Here is a 22,256-nt window from a genome sequence, read left to right on the forward strand (position 1 = left end):
TTGATTCTCAGCAGGGTGAGTAATAACTCTGCACAAACATACATCAAACCTGCATAATGCAGAAAGATGGGAAAGGCCACTGATTTCTTATTTATGGTCTTATTTTTGGCTGTGCCATCTCAGGGGTGCAGAATTGAACATACATGCAGAATAGACACACTTCTCCAAAGCCAGATCTTTGAAATATAGTATGCAGGATGTTCTAAGTCAGTGGTCAGGGAACAGGGATAGATTACCCCAAATGGGATAAAAATGACAATCCTGGGGGTAATGAGGACACGACCCTAACCCCTTCCCTCCTCCTCCTCCTCTTCTGCCTGGAGGGGGGTCCCTGGCAGCCTGATCGCCCCCTTCTCCAGCCCAGCTGCAACCGAACCATGGTAGATGACAGCCCGCAATAGGCCCCAGTGGAGGGCAAGGCCGGGGCAAGTGGCTGGAGTGCCCCAGCCAGGAGGAGCCTCTCCTTCCAGTGCCTGGAGAGGTGGAGCATGATGGAGGGGGGAAGGGCATGGCCATGATGGTGGCCTGGGCCAGGCTCAGCCTTCTGGCACTGGGCCACCACACCATGCCCTGTCCCTGGAGGAGCCTGTCGGGCGGCAACAGCGCTCGCCTGGCTGTGTGGCTTCCTTCGGCGGTGCTTACACGCTGGCTGGACAGGCCTGGAGGAGCCTCTTGTCCCCCCCCCGTGCACCAACTGTCATGGCCCTTCAATGGCGAGGCCCACGGCCGCCCCAGCGAGCAGCCACCAGAGTTGGTTCCAGAGCGGGAGGTGGCATTGGGTGCCCCTGGAGGGCGAGCCACCTGCTGCTCTTTGACGGCTGCCGAGGAGCCGCCCGCTGGCAGAAAAAGGGAGCCATCCCCATGGGGCCAAGGACTGAGCGCAGCCCCACCAGGTGGTGGCAGAGGAGGTGGCCACAGTGGCCCAGGCGGCGAGGCTTCAGCGGCGGCAGTCGACTGGCCGCGTGTGACTGAGATCCTTCCTTTCAAACCAAAGGGGTAATGTCAGCATATTAAAAAAAAAGTTTAGGGGGTAAAAGGTAATAAAGTTCCCTGACGCCTGTTCTAAGGAATTCAACCTAGTGGCAGAGATCCAAAAACCTTGTTTAGCTCTGTCCAGGGATGAGGCGTGCTTACTCATCAGTAGGATTAGTAACTAGAGTTTTAGGAATTTTAGATTTCTTAGAGGGAATGTTGCTTGGACTACAAATTTCATAGTTATCTATCCTGGGAGTTCTATCTGAGAGACCAGACACCCAAATCTGATTCACCTGAGGGGAAAAAAAGCGTGCTGCTTATATACCAGCCCATAGTGCTTCCAAGCACTCTCTAGGTGGTTTACAAGTTAATTATGCAGGCTACACATTGCCCCCCCCCAGCGAGCTGGGTACTCATTTTACCGACCTCGGAAGGATAGAAGGCTGAGTCAACCTTGAGCCGCTACCTGGGATTGAACCCCAGGTCGCTGAACTGGAAGACTTTGAGAGGCTTAGTTAGGCCTAGCTCTACCCAAGCTTCCAGTACAGAAAGAAAGCTCCCAGCTATCACTGGGGCAGGGACAGGGAAGATGGCCAGAGCTAGCTCTAGCTAAGCCTCAAAGTAGAGATGGGCCCGAACCACCAGTCCAGCGATTTGTGCTGATTCATCCTTTGGATGAACAGATTTTGGCACTTCCCAGTCCCACCTCCTCCAGCAGGCGTCCACTCAAGAGACTGTAATGAGAGGAGGTGGGACAGGGAAGCCAGGGCGCTATCTCAGAGTGGGTGCCCAACTGGGGGAGGTGGGGTTGGAAACTGCAGGACACCTGTTTGTCCAAAGGCTGAACTGGCAGTTCGTGCCCATCTTCACCTCAAAGCCTTCCAACTGAGCCTTTTCTCCCAGGTGAACCAGATTTCGGTGTCTGTAAGGTGTCTTGTGAGCTGGCTCCAGGTAAAGAGTACTCAGAAGTGGTTTACCTTCCTTTATTCTCGGAGTATCCTGAGACTGTGCAGCTTGCCAAAGGCCACACAGGCTGGCTCTTGGGGTATTCACAGTGGAGAATTCAACTCCGAATGTCTGGCTTTGCAGCCAGATATGTAAACCACTGGGCTATTCCAATGTATTAGCCAGATCAAAAATGTCCTGTCATTAACAGGGTTAGTTTGCAAAGCTCATGTCTTGCCAACTATAGGTCATAGATACCACTATTGAGTAAATCCATCTATCTGTTTTCTACTTTGTTTTAGCTTTATTATCTTTTCTAGTGACTCTTGGCTTTTCATGATAAGTCTAAAGTGCAATCTTGTCAGTTTGGCATTTTAGTTTCTAGTGAGAACTCAGGCTTCATTTGATCTAGAATCTACTTATTTCTTTTCTGGTATTTGCAAAACTCTCTTCCAACACCAAATTTCACATAAATTGATCTTTCTTCCCTAATATCTTTCTTCATGGTAGATCTTCATGGCAGTGGGCATGTACTAGAGGTAGATGTGTTCATCCAAAGATAGCAAAATCTGTCTATTTTGAAGAGAAAATATGCTGATATTTATTAATTTATTATATTGATAAATTTTCTCTTGAATGCTTCCAGTATTGGAGCCCTCACCACCACCTGAGGTAACTGGGTCCACTGTTGTATTGTTCTGACAGTTAGGATGTTTTCCCAGTATTACGTGTCCTGAACTCTGGGAGAATGGAGAACAGATCCAGTCCTTCCTCGGTATGAAAATCTTTCAAGTGTTTGAAAAGTGCTACCATATCTCCCCTCAGCCTTCTTTTCTCAAAGCTAAATATGCCCAGCTCTTTCATTCTTTCTTCATAAGTCTTGGTTTTTCAATCCCCTGATCCTTTTTGTTCCCTTCCTCTGAACCTGTTCCTGTTTGTTGGCATCCTTCTTAGAGTGCAAGGTCCAGAATTTAAAAATCATAAAATCAGGTAAACCAAACTCATTATAAAACTGTTAAAGTCAAGTAAATATAGCACACAATCTTTAAATATTTGTTGTTGTTTAGACATTAAGTCGTGTCCGTCTCTTCGTGACAAAGGTGGTCCTGGAAGAACTTTCAGAGAAATAGATTCAGACGTAAACTAAACAGATCAATCACAGTTGTTGTTGTTTAGTTGTTAAATCATGTCTGACTCTTCATGACCAGAGCATGCCAGGCCCTCCTGTCTTCCACTGCCTCCCGGAGTTTGGTCAAATTCATGTCGGTGACACTGTCCAACCATCTCGTCCTCTGTCGTCTTCTTATCCTCTTGCCTTCACACTTTCCCAACATCAGGAGCTTTTCCAGGGAGTCTTTTCTTCTCATGAGATGGCCATAGTATTGGAGCCTCAGCTTCAGGATCTGTCCTTCCAGTGAGCACTCAGGGTTGATATATTTAAATATTAGTAACTGTAATTATGACCTTTTGTGTGTTGCTGGACTGTACCATTTCCTGAAGATGTGGGTATGGGCGTGGGTGGGTGTCACATCCTCTAATGATAACCTTAGAGATTGACTAAATGTGCCCTTGTTATATTTACAAGGTGGATCTTACCCCCCCCCCCCCGCACAAATGTGTGATGCTGGCAAAATGCTTATTTTGCTTTACTGATGTTTCTTTGCCACTCTCTTTTTCCTGTCAGCAGTGATGAACAGCTCATATAAAATTGATGTGAACATCATAAATAGGGTAAGAGATGTTCAAAGGCAGTTTGTGCCTTATGTGTGATATGTTCGTAGTTCAAATGGTACACTCGTGTGAGCACTGAGACTGTGGAGAACAAGATTTTTGCTCCTTTCTCATGATTTTTTCCCCTTTCACTGAGAAGCTGGGATATACTGTATCCAGATTTGTTTGTACTTACTAAAACCAACATTAATCATTTTATGGTGGCTGCCATGTTCTGTCAGAATGCACTGAGGTGATACTAAATGTAGGGGTTTCTAAGAAAAAATGGCAAGACAATAATAGTTAGGGCCATGATGGCCAACAACTACTGGAAAGAGCTCAGTTTTCATAATTGCTACTGCTAGCTTAAGAGATCAACCAATAAATCTATCAAAATTACATTCCCCCCCCCTCTGATCACTGATACTTCTTACCCATGGAAACATATACATGTGGTGAGGAAGGGTCAGACTAATATTAAAGAGAATGCTGTAATTTTCTCTCACACAGTAGGATCTCCTCTTTGAGATGCATGTCTTGGAATCGTTATCTGCACAATTAATCTTGGCTTTATCTTCCAATGGCTAATCACAAATTAAAGCATGCTAAGTAAAAGATATTCTGATAATCAAATCACTTGCCATGTTAGATGTGTTTCTCTACTTGAAGGAGCCAAAAATGTGATCAACATATCAACCAATCTGACTTGAAGAGAAAAACCCTCTAGCTCAGATTCACAACTGCCACCATAATAACTGCCACCATAACTGCTACAGAGCAGGTACTGAGTTCCTACTCCAGTCCTCTGAAGATGCCGGCCACAGAGACTGGCAAAACGTTAAGAAGAACAACCTTCAGAACACGGCCAAAGACCCTGAAAAACCCACAACAACCATTAGATCCCAGCCGTGAAAGCCTTCGCCAATACATTTTGGAGATGGCTTATTTATATTGTTGCCCTAAGTCAGAAACAACTTGATGCCACATAACAACAATAAACTCATCATACAAACATAAATTGGTAATAGATCGGCAAGAAATACATAATGGCCAAGTCTCTAGAGGCCTGACCAAAGGTTGGTGGAAATGTTAGCACTCAATTTTAGGTTTCAATTCTCTGGCAGGGAATAACAGATAAAAAAAATAGTGCATCAATCAGTCTATGTATAAGCCAATTTTATTCAAACTGAGCCCCCTCATTAATGGGTAAAAGCAATTTATACAAAGGACAATAAAGCACACCATCCCTCTATTGGCCTCCTGAACCCTATGTGTGCCTGTTTGGGTCACCCCATTGGTCGTGGTAGATGTGAGGAAAAATATTCAAAATGCATCCCAGGGTTAGTGGCTGCCAAGTTTGTGAATGTATGAACCATTGTGTATTTTGAAACATCTTACAGTCGCCTGAAGTTCTGTGAATGTTATTCTGAGTTGGCCTTGGGAATGTTTTTGTGCGCGCCAAGCGGGAAGAGACAGTTACTTTGAGATGAAATGAGGATACAAAAATTCGTTGAATATACAAAATGCGTATAAGGTACCGATACAAAAACGCATATAGAATATCATTATAGTAAGGAAATAGTGAAATCATATTTCAATTACATGTACAAGGTATGATTACTTGTGTAAGTACATGTGAATCAAATAGCATGTGTTATCTTAAATTGTAAATCCAGTACTTCGTATATGTTATATCAGAACCCCCTATCTATCAGAAATACCAGGACTCGATAAATTCACTCAGCTTTAGGGAATTTCAGTCCACAGCAAAGGGATGAGCTGATGTATTTTATAATTAGTCTCTGTGTTCATGAGGCTACTGATCTGCCTGAACTGGAAACCTGTATCTCACGACTGCTGTCTGTTCTCAAGCAAGAAAGCAGAAAGAATTAGGAAACATTTTTCATGTTGCAATATTTGCATGACTTGCCAATGAACACACTCTGGGGAAAAACAAACTTGGCCTTGGGCTCATTGGAGACTTCAACAAAAATAGGTGAGACAAAAGAAGGAAATAAAATGACCAATTTGGATTCATAGCAACTGTAATGCTATCTGTATTTGTGCTGAATTGCTTAAGAATTGTATATGGCATTTGCTTCTTTCAGGCTTAATTTTTATATCTGTTTAACTAACATTCAATAGGGATATGAACTCTGCTCACTAAATTCCTCATTCTTGACATTCTTATCAGTTTAGGGTGCCTTTACGAAACACTTCCAGGAGAAATGTTCAAATTCTGGGGAATTCTTTGCCTTCAGTGCAACAACAAGCAGGGGTTTTTCCCTTGCCCCCCAAGCAAGGTCTCTGCATTTTGTATAAAATGTCTTTGCACAGAACAAGTGTTCTTTCTCTTTGACAAGCAAAGAATATGTGTGCACATGCACACACACACACACACACACACACAGAAAGCCCAGAAATAATGGGTGGTTGCTTAAAAAGTCATTCACAACCCATGTAGTGCTTGATATTCTTAATGAAACCAAACAATAACCCGCCATAAAATGAACTAAGTTATAAGAAATAGTAAATCAAGACAGTAAAAGTGAAAGTAAGAACATATCAAGTTCCAAAGTCAACAGATTTCATAATAAAATGGCAGGACAATGGCAAAAAGAAAAAGAACAAATTGATACGAGGTTGCAATCAAAAGCCTCTCTAAAGAGCAAAGACTTCAGCAACCTCTTAATGGTGGTCAGGGAGACGGCCAGACACAGCTCAACTGGGAGATGGTTCTAAAGAGTTGGTAGGCCTGGCTTCTAGTTGAAATTATCCTGGCTTTCTTTGGTGTGACCACCCAGAGGACCATTGTCTAGGTGGATCTGGTGGCATAGATAGATGATCAAGAGAAAGGTGCTCCACCAAATAATATATAAACAATATCAGTGTAAAAATCTTCCTAGTGTAAAACTAAACAACTGTAAAATGATCCTTAGAAAACTATGTAGAAGAGTGTAGAAAAAAACCAATACCATTTATTTTATTTGTTGAAAACATCTGTTTTCAATATATAAAAGTTGACTGAGGCTCATACTACATTTTTGTATTAACTTCCACAGGTGCACGCTTACAGATGCAGAGAGACGCATGCCAAAACCACTGACACACATAAATAATTTCGCTGTTCTTGTCAAGACAGTTTGCGCTATTCTCAAAATCCCAACCATCAATTCACCAAAGTGCTATTTTCTAAATTTTGCTTTCCCCAAAGATTTGTGGTAAGTGAGAAATGTGTGGAAGTCTCTTACGCTTCATTAATCAACTACAACACTTTTAACTTCTCTCAAATTAAGCATTTACAATTCCTACGTATACTTAGAATCTTCCTAATTTGTCTTCCAATTTCTTTTAGGAGACGTTTAGGAGACATTTATTAACATTGGCATCAACACATTTTAATTCTTTCTTTCCAAGATACACCTGCTGTTGTATTATACTGTCAATCTATATTTAAACATGGGTTCAGACTAGAGATGGGGGTATTTGTATACGAATATGAATATACCCCCACAGGTGGAAATAACGAGGGTCTGGCTCCATGGGGTCAGACTGTCCATTCACAATTATGCCGCTGCTGTGAGCTGTACAATGCCTTCCTATCGCTCCGTTGCTCATGATAGATTAGCCAGTCCTGGCAGAAGGCAGGATGACGAGCCTCTTGGTCAGGTCGAAGAGTGGCTAATCCATCGTGAGCAACAGAGCAACCAAAAGGCTCCATGCAGCTCACGGCAGCAGCGTAATTGTGAATGGCTAGTTGTTGTGGTGTACATATTATAAGGACGTAAATGAAGAACTTGTTTCTCCTTTGACTGGCCGATTTCCCAGCTGTACAGAGCAACAATGTATGCATGTCTGATTCCAATCCTATGTTCACATGTAGTGTTGCCAAATTCTTTACTGCTGCTACGGGCATTAGAAAAGGATCCTAAAAATGGATGGGCCTCCGTAGTCAGAGCATAGTTTGTTAGACATTTTGGCATTTCTTCAGGGGAGATGTATTGACACTGTTGGTGTTTACCTCAGAACTAACTATTGCTTTACATTCATATGTTTCAGATATTTTATTGGTGACTGGTCTTTTGACCATAATAAAGTTCTCTATCTGCCTGCCTGCCTGCCTGCCTGCCTGCCCGCCTGCCCGCCCGCCCGTCCGTCCGTCCGTCCCCATCTCTAGTTCAGACCTTAAACACCTGGCTATGAAGAAGCCTGGTCATCTGAAAAAGAGTCTGATATAGGTTGAGGCATTGAGCGTTCAGCCATATGAACTGACCTATTGACTACCAGGGGCATTGCAATGTATGACTGAGGATTTCCTCTGGTAAATCCCCTTAGACCTAGAACTGTCCAAGGTGCAGAAAGACTCTACTGGGACACCATCCCAGCTCAGGACAGCAGAGATGAGCAAGGGCAAGGCCTTAAACCAAGACCATCAGTAGAAGTGCTCTGCTCCAAAGAAGGTCTTCTCATAATAGCTGCCTCATCAGAAACAAGCAGGCTTCTTGAGAAGAAATCTGCATCCACAGGGAAACTTAAGGATGGATGAGGTTTTCTGGTGGCAGCAACATAATGTTTCAGTTCTGGCAAAGCATAGTGCTTAAATTAGTTGTTTAATCCTCTCAGTGAACCTTGCATAGCTGGTTCCTGTTGACTACTCCGTTGCGCCTGATCTTGGACTGTGCACTGTTTGCTGTGGGATTATCTTTGTCATGTTACAGCTGTGCCTTGTAGGTTTGCTGATTCTGGACTGTTTTGACCTTGCTGTGGAACTTTTTTGTTTTAAAGTGATTTGTGGACTGGTAGGCCATGGCTTTGACTTTACTGCATCTCTGATTGTGCCCACGGTATGTCCTTTTTCAAGACTGAAGCTTCTTTTGCACCCGTGTTGGTAAAATTGCACACGACATTTCCCTTCATTGTGGACAAATCGGGCTGCACCAGTCTGTTAGGAGAAATTGTGCTCCCAAGCTCACTGCAGAGCATAAATTAATCGTACTTTAATTGTATTTTAATCATTTTATATTTTATTGTATTGAATTTTAATTGTTGTAAGCCGCCCAGAGATCTTTGGGTAGGGTGGGCGGCATATAAATGAATGAATGAATGAATGAATGAATGAATGAATGAATTAATTAATTAATTAATTAATTAATTAATTAATTAATTAATTAAACATCACACATATTCACATCCCTGCTCTCAGTGGGACCTGTGGACAATGGAATCTAGACAGCTGTGCAGGGAAAACAAGACAGATGTATCTGGGCCAAGATTACCTGAATACATGGAGAGACTTGAGTTTATGTAGAAGAAGCAATTTGCCACATTTGCTCTGGGTTCGCTGAAACTGGATACATTTATTTTTTCAGTCAGAATATGGCTTCTGAGAACAATACTGATTTTAAAAAGCTGTGCAGGCAATGCTAGAATAATGACATCCTCTTTGCAACATGTAGAGACAGCTTTCAACTGATGGCAAGAGGACTGTAGCAAATTAAAGCAAACTGATTCCAGATAATATTTATGTGGATGTATAATTTTAACAACTACGTGGAATGATTAAATAAAGTTGTACAAGACCAATCTGAACAAGGAAACAAAGAGTTAGTATTCTTCACGTGGTACAGAATGGGTTTGGTTTCTAGGAATATGCAAGCCCAATATTGCAAATATCCTGAATGAATCAGGCATCTGCATGGACAAACGTATGCACAACAAGGCACATCCTTGTGATAAAATGCCATCTGGCGCTGGGTCTAAATGCTTCTGAAGCTGCTGACTCACTGGTCCCCAAGCAAAGAAGGTTACCGGTGAGGGACTAAAACAGTCTACTTTCTGCTGTGGAGTACCAGGACTGCCCACCTAACTCATTACAGTCGGCAGAAAAACAAATCCCCAGCATTCATTTTGCAGTGCTACTTGCTGTTTCTAATGGTAACTGCATAGGTGAAACTATTGTTTAAGATCTCAGAAATAATTGGATGCAGGGGGTGGATACTACAGTGGACAAGAAAACCTTGTGACAAGGAGTATGTTCTTTCTCCCAGCAGGAGTGTTTCTGACCTCTTGATCCCTGTCCTTTAAACCATTTGCTTGGGAATTACAGTTCCTAACCTTGACACAAGTAATAGACACCTTGGCTTTGTGGGGGTCAAACCATTCTCTAACCTCTGGCTTTTCAGTGGATTCTATGAGTTTCTTGCAACAAGTGTTAACAGTCTCGTTTGACACTGGGGGAAAAAAAAACCCCAACACATCTCAATAGAATTTGCTGTCACTTGTTTTACATCCCATAAAAAGGTACTCCTCAAGATTCTCCTTCTGAATCCTGACATGGGAAGGACTACGAGGTGAACTATATTCACAAAATTCTTCATGCTTGTTGATTTAGAAACTTTAGCAAGGACTTTACCGGCCTTGTTAAATTTACATCTTGAGAAAAGCTGCATAGCTCAGTGGCTCAGGTATCTGGCTGTGGGGCCAGAGGTCGAGAGTTCAGTTCCCCACGGTGCCTGCTTGACAAGAGCTGGACTTGATGATCTATAGGGTCCCTTCCACCTCTGCAGTTCAGATGAGTATGATAAAAGTGAAGCAAACAGGACATCTTTTTTTGGTGGCCATCATTGTCGCTGTAATTTATGTAAACCGTCTCACCCCCAAAGGAGTATCATTTTCTTTTGATGAGCAAACTGCATACACCCAGATGCATGCATGTGAAGTGTGATTGGCTGATTGTTGAAAAAAGATGATTTCTCTCATTTTACTAATCCTTAAACGTCCATGCCACAGAACATCAGCCACTGTCCTTTGAGCCAGTTGGTGTTATTTGCACTATAGAGTGTTATTCACTTGAAACTCTTATTTGAAGAATTTTGCTTCATTTCCTTGAAACTGTCTTTGTCTCTTATCTTGTCAAAAGCTCCATTAAATCCTGTCCCCTCTAAGAGGAAGAAGGGCATAATTTTTTTAAAAAGTTCCTCATCTTAATAAGCAGGGACAAAATAAATGAGTATTTACATTTCTATTTTATTTTATTTTATTTAAAATAGTTTTACCCCATCTTTCTCTTTAAAAGGGCCCTAGGCAGATTACGTCATTAGAAGACAATGTTTAAAAGCTGGTAAGTATACAAGTATTTCCAAATAATCAAACACCACACTAAAATAATAAACAAAAATCAACACCAAAATACAGAAAGCAACAAGGCAGAATAATCAATTTAAAACCCCTCTCAGACATCCAGTTATCAAGGGAAAGTCTGCCTGAAGAGAAAAGTCTTCATCAGTTATGGACAAACAGCAAAGATGGGGCCAGCCTGTCCTCTTGTGGGAAGGAGTTCCAGAGTCTGGGTGTGGTGGCAGAGAAGGACCTCTTCCAAGTATTTACCAAGTGCACTTGTGAAGGTGGTGGAACCAAAAGAAGGGCCTCCCTTGATTATTGTAACACCCAGAGAGGCTCATAAAGGAAGGAACAGTCCCTGAGATAGCTTGGATCTGAATTGTTTAAGGCTTTCTAGATTAAAACCAGCACTTTGAATTGTGCTGGGAAATGGATGGGCAGCAAGTTGAGCTGCTATAATGGGGGGGCAGAGGTGGTTACTGTGCTGCCCCTTGCTTCCCCCCAAATGATGCCTCTAATTTCTTTCAGATTCAAGGGAATAAAGTATGCAATTCAAAATATGATTACTTAGTAATAAATTCCACTAAGTTTTAGCGGTGCTTAACATAAGAACACAAGAAGAGCCCTGCTGGATCAGGCCAAGGGCCTATCTAGTCCAGCATCCTGTATCTCACCATGGCCACACAAGACAACTAGATACCTGTCTCCTGATACCCCTTCCCCGCATCTGGCATTTGGAGGTACCTTCCTTTTAAGCCTAGAGATCATACATCGCCATCACGGCTTGTATGCAGATAATTGCTGCCTAAGGTCCAGATTACATTTTAAGGTGAATACACTCCAGCTCCCTCCTGCCACCAAACAAAAAAAATGCCTGTTCTATCAAAATAAATGTGGTCAGCTGAAGTATGCTTTAAAAAGAGTATTTGACCCTTAAGATGCAAATTTATTCATTTTCTTTCCTTGGCATCTTTGCTATCACCAACTTTTCCATTTAGCATTTGCACTTTATTTTCAATGGCTTTTCCATTACCCAAAATTCTTTCTGAGATGTAGACCTCAGGGGAATTGCATGTGTTAGTGCAAGGGTGCGGCTCTTGCAACCTGCCTCCTTCCCCAAGCTCTCCCAGTTTCCTGTCCATAAAAGGTCTCCACCCTTTTCCCCAATGATGCTTAAACAGGTAACACCTTCTCCACCACTGCTATGTGTTTCTGAGAAAACCTATCGGTAGGTAGGTCATTTGTCCATGTGCATATGTGTGAATGTACGTCGCTGTGCACACAAACATTTGGGATTCTCTACCCATGAACTCCCATCATTTCTTCCCCTTTTGGAAGAACCCTTGCTTCCCTGAAAAAGAGGAAACCCTGGTGGCTGGGAATGTGTGTGTTAGTGCATGCACATGGCTGTATATGCCTGTCATCCATAGCTGCTGAGCCAGCATCACTTTTCAGGGGCCAAACTGTTTGTATACCCTTGTGTTAGCTAAAGTAGTCACATATTGATTCCCCATCTACCTATGCATTTACTTTCCTCTATTTCCTCTGCTGTTGGATTTGAGATTATAAATTGTTAAGCAAGTGGATCTGTCCATTTATACTCTGTAAGGTACCATATATTCTGAAGAGACTATAGAAAGAAAGAAAGAAGGAAGGAAGGACAAAAAAAGAAGGCAGGCAGGCAGGCAGGAAGAAGAAATTCGCCACGACTAATTGACAAGGCGCACATGCATGTCTTGGTCATGTCCTTAGTCACCCGGTCAGTTCCATAACTGAGATCTTCCCCAATGGCTCATCAATTGGACACCATTAGCTGTGTCAAGTTACACAGACTTTGCGCAAACGCTTCCGTATAGTAAAGACCTGATTACCACTTTGCTGAAACTTGCATTGTGAAGTGGCCCAACTCTGTACAGGATTGCAGCTTTTGAAATCAGGCCACTTATTCCTTCATCTGTCTGCAAAATTAGTGTTCCACTGGCGCCCGATTAATATATGATGAAGCAGGCCAGCTATCAATAATGCATATTCCCTTGAAATAATGGCAATATTGTAGGATATGCTCCAAGCTATGAAAACCTAAGTCCCTTTTAATTGTCAATGTTACCATCGTTAGACATCTCCACACACGAAAATACTTCTTTCCTCCCTTCTACTCTACTCTAGTGTGTTTTTTTCCTCCCTATCTTGAAAATGGTAATGTAAAGAAGAATTCTTTGATCTCAAAATAAAAGCACTGTTTCAGGTAAAATTATGCTAATGTGTAAAAAAAAATCTTAGAAGAAGTTAAAAAAAGAAGTAAGTCTGAAATTGTAAAGAACAATAGATGCAGTTCAGAGCACGGATGCCTTGAATTGTGTGATTTTCTGCTTCCAGTAATAACAAATTTGTGTTGTTGAAGGTACTTCCAGAACAAGAACTGAGAAGTATGCTGGTATTATTGTCAGATCCATGGAAACGATGCTGTGTAACCAAGTTGAGATAAATAAAATTGTCATTTTCTGTTTCCATAAATTTCTCACTTTTTCAGCCTCATCCTTGTTCTATCCTGCTTCCACGTTAGTTTGCACATTTTTTTAAAAAAATGTTTTCACACAAAAATGGTATTCACTTTATGTTCATTTCTCCCAATATACAGATCTATCTTCTCTTAACATGTTTTCTCAAGTAAATGCCCCAAATATAACACATTTTGAGCATTATTTCCTCTCATATATTCATTTTTGCTGACACTTTGCTTTAAAATACATATTTACTATACATCTTTATGGGAGATTTCCATTAAAAATGGGAATGGTTGCCATTTCCAAAATATAACTGTATTTCACTTCATGTATCGATTCAGAAAGTGTGAATTAGATGGATGGATAATAAAATGAGAACTTGCAACAACAACAACAACCTGTCTCAGATGAAATCATCTACATATCTAAAAACTATTTATGCCTGCAATACAGCATTCAGCGAATCCTGTGCTTTTGTGTGACTAATATGATATACAGTTTTCGACTCCTGCAGATAATATTCAAGATCTGCATTGCAAAATTATAGGTCTGGGAGTAGGGAAATGAGATACAGGGCTTTGTCCACAAGGGAAATCGTACTGCAACAAATGAATGTGGGCAAGCATGATTTGTCCTGAAAGGGACTCGGGCTTATTGGATCAGATGTCTACGCTGCACTAAGAAAAGCTAGATCTTTCAAAATGGCTTGTCTAAGCTTTCCCAAGAAAGAAATTCTCCCCAGTTCCTTCCTGACTACAGCTTTCTTTCTGGAAGGGTTTTCCCTTTGTTCAAAGTCAATTAAAGATTTAATTAAAGTCTTCCAAACTCGGAACCTCTGACAAGAGAATGAATTCTGCATAGGAAGTGCAATAGCACTAATCTCCACCCTGCAATGAAAACCCATTTCAGATAAGACAAGTCTTCCACTGAGATCAAAAAGGTGGGAAAGACAGGGGGAAAGGCAGAGATCTTAATGAGTTCAATCTTCTTGTATCTGGACAGTGGGGAGAATCCCCCAAAGAAACAGTGCTGAACTGGATACATTTGCCTCCATGTGGACAAGCTTGCCGTTAATGGATTTCCATGTGCAAATACAGAGGTTTTTGTATAAGCATCAGGCACCCCACTAATTGTAATCCACGTACTCCACTAACAAGATGCTCTCTGTACACAGGCCAATGACAACTATCCTTGTGAATGTTCTTGTGCAGTCTTCGTTATGCAAAAAAAAAAAAGATATGCTGGCTGAAATCCTGTTGGCATGATTACACCGGTGGAAGTCTGGTGACAGCACATGAAGGAGGCAAATTTCTTCAATTCAAAATATACTTCTCCTGTGTAATCCCATGTTACCCTTTTCATCATGTGGAAACTGTGGAAGCCATAGGACAGAAGGAGGAATCTTCAGTTTACAAACATCATTGTTGCTGAATGACTCTGCCAGCAAAAGGAGCTTTTTCAGTAATAAGCTTCTGACCTACAGCTCCCATGGCTTCCACGTGAATGAAACAGATTACAGAAGAGTCAGAAAAGCCACCGGATGGAAATAGGAAACTAAAGATTGCCCTGTGTTGTTGATATCATCTATAAGTGTATGTTATGCAACAAGTTTTCAGCCACTATAGATTTATAAGAGTAGCTCTGGATTGCAGCCCATGAAATAAATGACAGAGCAGAGCTGAGAAATAACCAATTTTAAACTTTGTGTACATAATTGCTGTTTTGTGTACATAGTTGCTTCTGAAGTCAGTTAATAACAAGTGCTAGTTCACACCAGGAGCAAGGAGAGGGGATTGGCACAGAGCTGGTGGATGTATACTTGGGCTCACCATGCTACCTGAAGCAAGGTAAGGGAGTGGCACTCCAGTGGTATGACTCACAAGCTTTTTTTTGTAGCATAGGTGTTGGGAGCCGTGGCAGAGGACTATGGGGAAAACTCCTCGTGGACTCTCAGGGAGCCTTGCACATACCCCAGTAGGCCTGGAAAAATGCCCCACATCTTATACATGCTGTAGATAAGGTGGGAAAGATGTAAGCCCTAGCAGCAGTAGCAATACCCACAGGAGCTGTCTGAAATTGCTCCCTCTCCAGGCACTTAGTCTTCCATTTTACCATGTTAGCCACTTTTTTTTTGCCTGGATTTAAGATCCATTTACCCAGATCCCCAATATGTCCATTTCTGCAATCAACCAGCCCAGAGAAAATTAAAGATCCTGCCTCAACAACCTCAGTGATATCACAGTGACTCTTTGTGACATGAGGAGGGGATCCTCCCAGGATCTTGCTCCAAAATCTCAGGGAATGGGAGGCTGATCTGGCAAATCTACCAAACTCAGATAAGATTCATTTAAGGAAACAGAAAACAAGTCAACTTACATGGAATGACCTAAAGGCCTGCTTCCTACTCTGCAGTCAAGGTCCTTCACAAATGCAATGTCTAATGGCCAAAAAGTGTCCAGACTCAACAATGTTAAATTGATAGCTGAGCTTTATCAAACTACCCTTTAGCCTATCAGCATAACAGCAACTCACTGAACAGACACATGCACATTTCTTCCCACAGGCTTACAAACAACTCTGTCTAATCACATTGGATTTCACGTGTTCCACATACAGTCTATCCCAGTATTCTTGTTTTCACCATCCTCCCCCCCCCCACACGCACCAACCAACACAGAGTAGCAAAGCCTTCTGGAATTGTTTCTGAGAGATACTTTCCCCTTACTTTTAAGCCTATCCTGCAATCTCCTCTCTCAGCTGTAGTAAGGAATTAAACAATGAACAAGATAATAATTGCAAATAGGCTTCTTAAATTTGTCATGGGCATCAGAGGGAGGAAGGTGCCACATGGAATGGAAAATATATGACGGAAAAAGAATTCATTGCCAAAGGCAGTCTACAAGCAGAATCTCCTGCTCTGCCAAACTAAAAGACAAGTAAGTTAGTTCATGCATAGTAAATGCAGTACTATGATAAGAGGCAAAAATGGATCATATTAATTCTTCCCACCCTATACTCTGCCCTAAAGCAACCTAGCCTTGTTTGCCCTAATGTAACCTAGTCATAGAAAGATAAATATATGGACATTGTTTCTGAGTGAGAGTGCAGGAATGATTTTTGTGGCAGAGCAAATTAACATTCCACAAGGCAGTTTTTAAAAGGAGGGCAGCCAAAATTATATATATAATTTTTAAACAGCACCAAATTTGGCACAGTTGTAGGTGATAGCTGCAATACAAGGAGAATTGCAAGCAGGATCTGAAGGCCTTAGGAATGGACCTCAATAGATGGGAAACCTTGACATCTGAGCATTCAGCCTGGAGGCAGGCGGTGCAGCATGGCCTCTTCCAATTTGAAGAGACACTTGTTCAGCAGGCTGAGGCAAAGAGGGTCACGAAAGCAGCAAAATCAGGGAGCTAGACGGGGTACAGACTGTATTTGTCTTCAGTGTGGAAGGGATTGTCACTCTCGAATTGGCCTTCTCAGTCACACTAGATGCTGTTCCAAGTCCTCCATACAGAGCACGTTACCATAGTCTCTCGAGACTGACAGATACCTAATCTAAGGTGACAGTCTTTTCTTGATATGTGCACATTTGGGGAGGTTTGGACAATAATTTTCATGGTTGTTGTTTTATAAGTAAAACTATTCCCCACCTCCAGAAATAGTCGATCCCAAACTACCCCATTTTTAAAATAGCTCACATAAATTGAAAAGACAAATCTTGCTTATCTAAGAAGAGACTGGCTGGCCCCACCCCTTTTTTAATTGGAAAGAACTCAAGCTGTAAGGGTGGAAATACTGGTTTTTGAAAAAGTCCTTTCAGATGGGAGAAACAGTGATTTCATCTAACACTGAGCATATGTTGAACAGGCTTGCATGTAAATTATATCTGAGAGTTTCCCACCCCAGCCCCAGGACTGCAAGTCAACTACAGTTTTCAGCTATTAGGGGAGTAAAAAGAAAATACTTTAAAGAAATTAATGGACTGACATTAATATTTCTCTATTGCACTGCATCATTAGTAAAATAGCATACAATATTGGAAAGCATATATATTTCTGTATTCCTTTACAAAAACACGTAGCATGAAGTCAATCAGTTATGTTTCATCCTAGGCCAACAACCTTTCAAGATATCTGAAACAAAATGGTGTTCTGATTTTACTTTTCAAAGGGGAAATCATTTCCATGTCTGGGGAAATCTGAACTGTTGAATATCTCAATCAGGGCCCAATTAGTTGACTCTCAGCTAAATTTTTTCCTTTTACCTCCTTCTTGGCCAGTTTCTGGGATTTTCCTTTGCTTGGGATCTCTTTCTGGATGGTAGTGAGCACAAGAGAGTATCCTGTGGACTATCTTGACACTGTCATTAACTTTCAGGCTGCACTTTGCTATGTTAATTTTAATATCATTTTTCTTGATGACAATGCGGGCACAATATTGTGCAGCAATATTGGGCCATTTCCTGGTGTTTTGAATCACGGATAGAGAAGCACAATCTCTGGCATTTATAAACCAGAGGGGTGTGTGTATGTGTGTTTGCACGTGTGTGTATGTGTGTGTGAGAGTGTGTGTGTGTGTGTTTAAGAATTTATATATGGCAGGAAAACAAAATTGCAGATGGATGGCAAATTGGGATGGGTCAAAGTTTTAAGCTCTTTCCCCCGTCACCTCTATCTCAAGCTCACCAGCTTTTTGAAAAAGATCCTGTGACTAGTCATTCATTGGGACACAGATACTCACTATTCTTCCTGTCATTGGTTTTTTTTTTATATGGAAAGTGATAAACCTGTAGAGAAGACTTCTGATCACAAATAAGCTCTAGACCCAAGCAAGAACTCTGGGAAACTGGATTATGGTTCATGAGAAGAGCCAATATACCAGTAGTAACTCTCCTCTGCTGATGCATCACTCCCCACATGAGAAAGTGATGTTGAAAGGGGAACAGGCTATGCGCTCCTATCTTATCATGAAGTTGCAAGTGGGTGGCCAATCTATGTCAGCAGCAACTGAATATTTCTACAGGGAGTTACAAGTTTTAGACTGCCCACACTATGCCCTCATTTGCACCCCCACATTACATCACATTTGGTTCTCGAAATTCCTTGAAAAAAACTAGGTCTATTAAAAATCACACTGAAGTTCCTTTTTTTATTCTACAATTGAAGTGCTTCCAGAAGCACTGTGCTTCCAGAAACTTATCTTACAAAAGAAAAAGCAAAGGGGGGGGGGATAATTTGTAGAAAGAATCGGCTTTTGTTGGCGTTCTACTTTTCAGTTTTCAGGCTCTGCATCTCCATTCTGCCACACAAACAAGCAAATAGAAGAAAAGGTTGTGAGATGGACACTCATATACGTGTGGGTCCCAGTTCATTTCTCCTTCATTCCCTAACATACATCAAGAATACAGGAACATGAGCTGGCAACATTTTGAAATATTGATACAGCTGTGTATGAGAGTTGCTAGCAGAACTTCCCAGTGGATTGAGCCCTTGATTCTTCCTTCCTGTTTGAAATATATATTTTTAAACACTTGACCTTTGGGGAGTTGTCCAAAGGAAACACAGGTTATCTAGTCTGTTAAAATTCTCAATATTGCTATAGTAAACCAATGTACAAAACTGTGTTTCGTGAGTTAGACACGGTTGAAATGGAATGGACTCAATTCTGAAGCTAATGAATCTGGACTGCCAGACTGCCATTTTCATCCTGTGGAAAGATGGAAGAAACAGATTGACAGGGCTAAACTCTGTGGGAGTTGCAAGGCATTACAAGTGTGATAGTCTCTGCCCATTAGGGTCTACACAGGAAGATTCTCTGAAAAATGACCAGACCCATGATCCTTTATAGCTCTGACAGAACACAGCTCCACTCCCATTTCTTCTTTCTTCTCTAGGAGAAGAAAATGGCTGCTGGAGATAGAATTCATTAGCTTAAGGACTTGAAAACAGCTGTCAGGATTTTCACTAAGGGAATTCCTACAAACATCTGCAGTCCATACATTCTGAAAACCCCTGCCTGCTTGTTAAGTAGGACAGCCATATTAATAGGTGGGGCACTGAGAGAGGCACACAGATCTAGATGGTTCCTCACTGTTACATACAGCACTGATGGTACCTGTCTGTCATGGGTTTGGAGGGAAAGTTCCATCCTATGGGGAGTGGAAGGCGGGACATCAGGGGGAGGAGCTGTACTGTATATATATATTTGGAGCTGATGTGGAGAAGCAAGAGTTGGAGTCTGTGTGTCAGACTGTGTACAACTGTGTGTCAGTTAGTACATACCTGATAGGTTCAGGTCTCTATCTGGGTAGCCAGAACTGATAGGTTCAGGGTCTGTGCTTTACTTTAAAGGGTTCTGTGTGAACAAACTGTTGTATGTATGATTGAGACTAAGCCACGTTACAGTATCTTATTTACTTGATCTTTTTATTTACCCTGTTTGTTATTTAAATAAACCTTGTTCTTTTGTTTGGTAAAATCCATTCCTGGTCTGTGTGACTCCTTATAGGGAATGGTTGGTGGCAGCATATTTATAGTGTGGCATACTCCAGTAGGTCTGGGGTTGTCACACTCACTCACTAGTAGAGATGATATGAAGGCTGGGCTAGACAGAAACGCAGTGGCCTTTCCTCACTTCTCCTCCATGCCAACAGTGGCCAGTAACAGATTCAACAGCATTCTCCACACAACAGGAATGATGTCAACATCAGCAGCAGATTGTTTCTATTTAAAGAGCTCCCTTTGGGTTTTATAGGCATGTGACTCACAGACAGCAAGATAAAGTCATGTGTAGCCTGAAATAAAAAATAGTCTTTAATTAGTGACAATCTGCCACAAAGCTGTATAGTAGGATAGTGCCCAATGTTTTAACTTATATAATTGGGAACATAAGCAGTACATTTAGTCTGAACACTGGAAATTATGTTGTCCTTGGATTATTTCTGAACCAGTCATTCTAAGTTGTTAGAACAAAGAAGTCTTCCATGATAGTTTTTGGCAAAACACAATGATGGGAAGCAGACACACTGTACAGTATGTCAGTAGGCTGCCTTTTGTTGTTATTTAGTCATTTAGTCATGTCCAACACTTCGTGAGTGACCCCATGGACCAGAGTACGCCAGACCCTCTTGTCTTCCACTACCTCCCGGAGTTGGATCAAATTCACGTTGGTTGCTTTGGTGACCCTGTCCAACCATCTCTTACTCTGTTGTCCCCTTCTCCTCTTGCCTTCGCACTTTCCCAACATCGGGTTGTCTTTATATCTTATTTATTTATATCTTATTTAAAATATTTTTACCCTACCTTTCTCCTAAGAACATTGGGTAACACCATTTAAAAAGGCAACATTAAAAACTAAAAATGATATGGTATACAAATATTTAAAAAATATAATGTTTAGGGTTAGCTAAAATGTTACAAAAAGAGATTTAAAAATCATCAAAAAAAAAAATTAAAACCACACTTAGACAGCTAATCACTAAGGGAAAACGTGCCTGAAGAGCATGGTTTTATCCTGCTTGTGGAAAGACAGCAAAGGTGGGGCCAGCCTGGAGTCCTGTGGGAAGGAGTTCCAGAGTCTGGAGCAGCCACGAAGAAGGCCCTTGTCATAGTGGAAGTGGAATTTTGAGTGGATTCAAAAAGCACACACTCAGCTCTGCTGCATAAAGTCCATATTCTTATTGCTAACCTTGAAATAACTGAAATCCTCTTTAGGCCCCAAATTAACCTACAACTTCTTTGGGGGCAGGGATTGTCTGGCTTAACATGCAAGTTAATTTTGTGACTTCTGTTTTATCACTGTATATTATGCTTTTGGTTTTATGTTTACTCTGTATTAACATTGTTTTTATGTCTGCTTCTCATAAACCTCTTGGAAAATTGTGTTATGTTGTGGCATTAAAATGTTGAAAATGAACCAATAAGATAAAGCAGAATGCTTAGGGAAAAATATCCTTATCTATAATTCAAATACAGAATGTCCTGTTGAAGTTGCTAACAATGAAACTTCTCCACACAAATCACAATATGCTATTTTGTTACTTTACTTACTGTGGTTTAATCCACGAGATAATGCCATTACTTGATTACATTTTGCACCAGGAGGGCACTACAGTAAAAAGTATATCCTAGACAGCCAAAGAGGTTTCCCCCCATCTGTGTTATGAGAACAACAGGAAAGACACTGCTTTTCCGTGTTCCACATCATTGATCCAATTCACGTCAAGAGCTTGACAACTCAAATAAGTGTTACTTAGGGCTCGTATAGGCTTGTATGTTTGGATTTATTTGAGAGACGTGCTGGTGACAAACGTAAAACCTTTTTATTGACTTGTCCTTCCAAAACTGTTGTGTTTCCACACAATATGCCTTTACATATCATCTCAGCACAGACAGATGCCGAAACAAGGGCCAGGTAACTTTCCAATATTTTTTTTTTGAGGGCTTCTAATTAGCCAGGTACTGAGTGACTTCCCCTATCTCCTCCATTCTATATAAGTTAAGCCTTGGCAAATCTGCCTGACTGAGGTTCATGTCACGTTTGCATGTGTTAAATCAAATTACATTCTTCATTAATTTGCAGGTTTTCCAGTCTATACAGTAGTCTGAGAGAAATGGATCAGGTCATTTTGCATAGGAGTCTACAAAGATGAATAATGACTCAATCTGTCCATTTTGGTTTCCCTGAGATTCTCGTTTTAATGTTCTATCTCTGCTACTCAAAAATAACAACTGTGCATTAAAAAACTATGGACATTGAACTAAATATTTTAAATAAATACTTTAAAAAAAACATTTACCTAATTTATTCACATATGTAGGCACTTTTGCTAACCATTTTTTGACATTTCCCCACATGGCTATCAGCATTTTTTGTTAATACACTTTTTTTGTTCATTCTTCCACCAGAATCACAAAATTCTGAGACATGAACTTATTGAAGGACAACTATTTCAGATGATTCTGCTCACTAGTTTTTGCCTCGGGCTCTGAAACAATAG

General features: G+C 41.2%; 1 protein-coding gene across 2 annotated transcripts in view; it reads right to left on the reverse strand.

Moving 5' to 3' along the window:
- Nucleotides 1–22,256, reverse strand: part of NAALADL2 (N-acetylated alpha-linked acidic dipeptidase like 2) — a 988,342-nt gene that overhangs the window by 56,522 nt on the left and 909,564 nt on the right. The window lies entirely within an intron of this gene.

Source organism: Pogona vitticeps, chromosome 3, assembly GCF_051106095.1.
Source record: "Pogona vitticeps strain Pit_001003342236 chromosome 3, PviZW2.1, whole genome shotgun sequence".
Classification (NCBI taxonomy): Eukaryota; Metazoa; Chordata; class Lepidosauria; order Squamata; family Agamidae; genus Pogona; species Pogona vitticeps.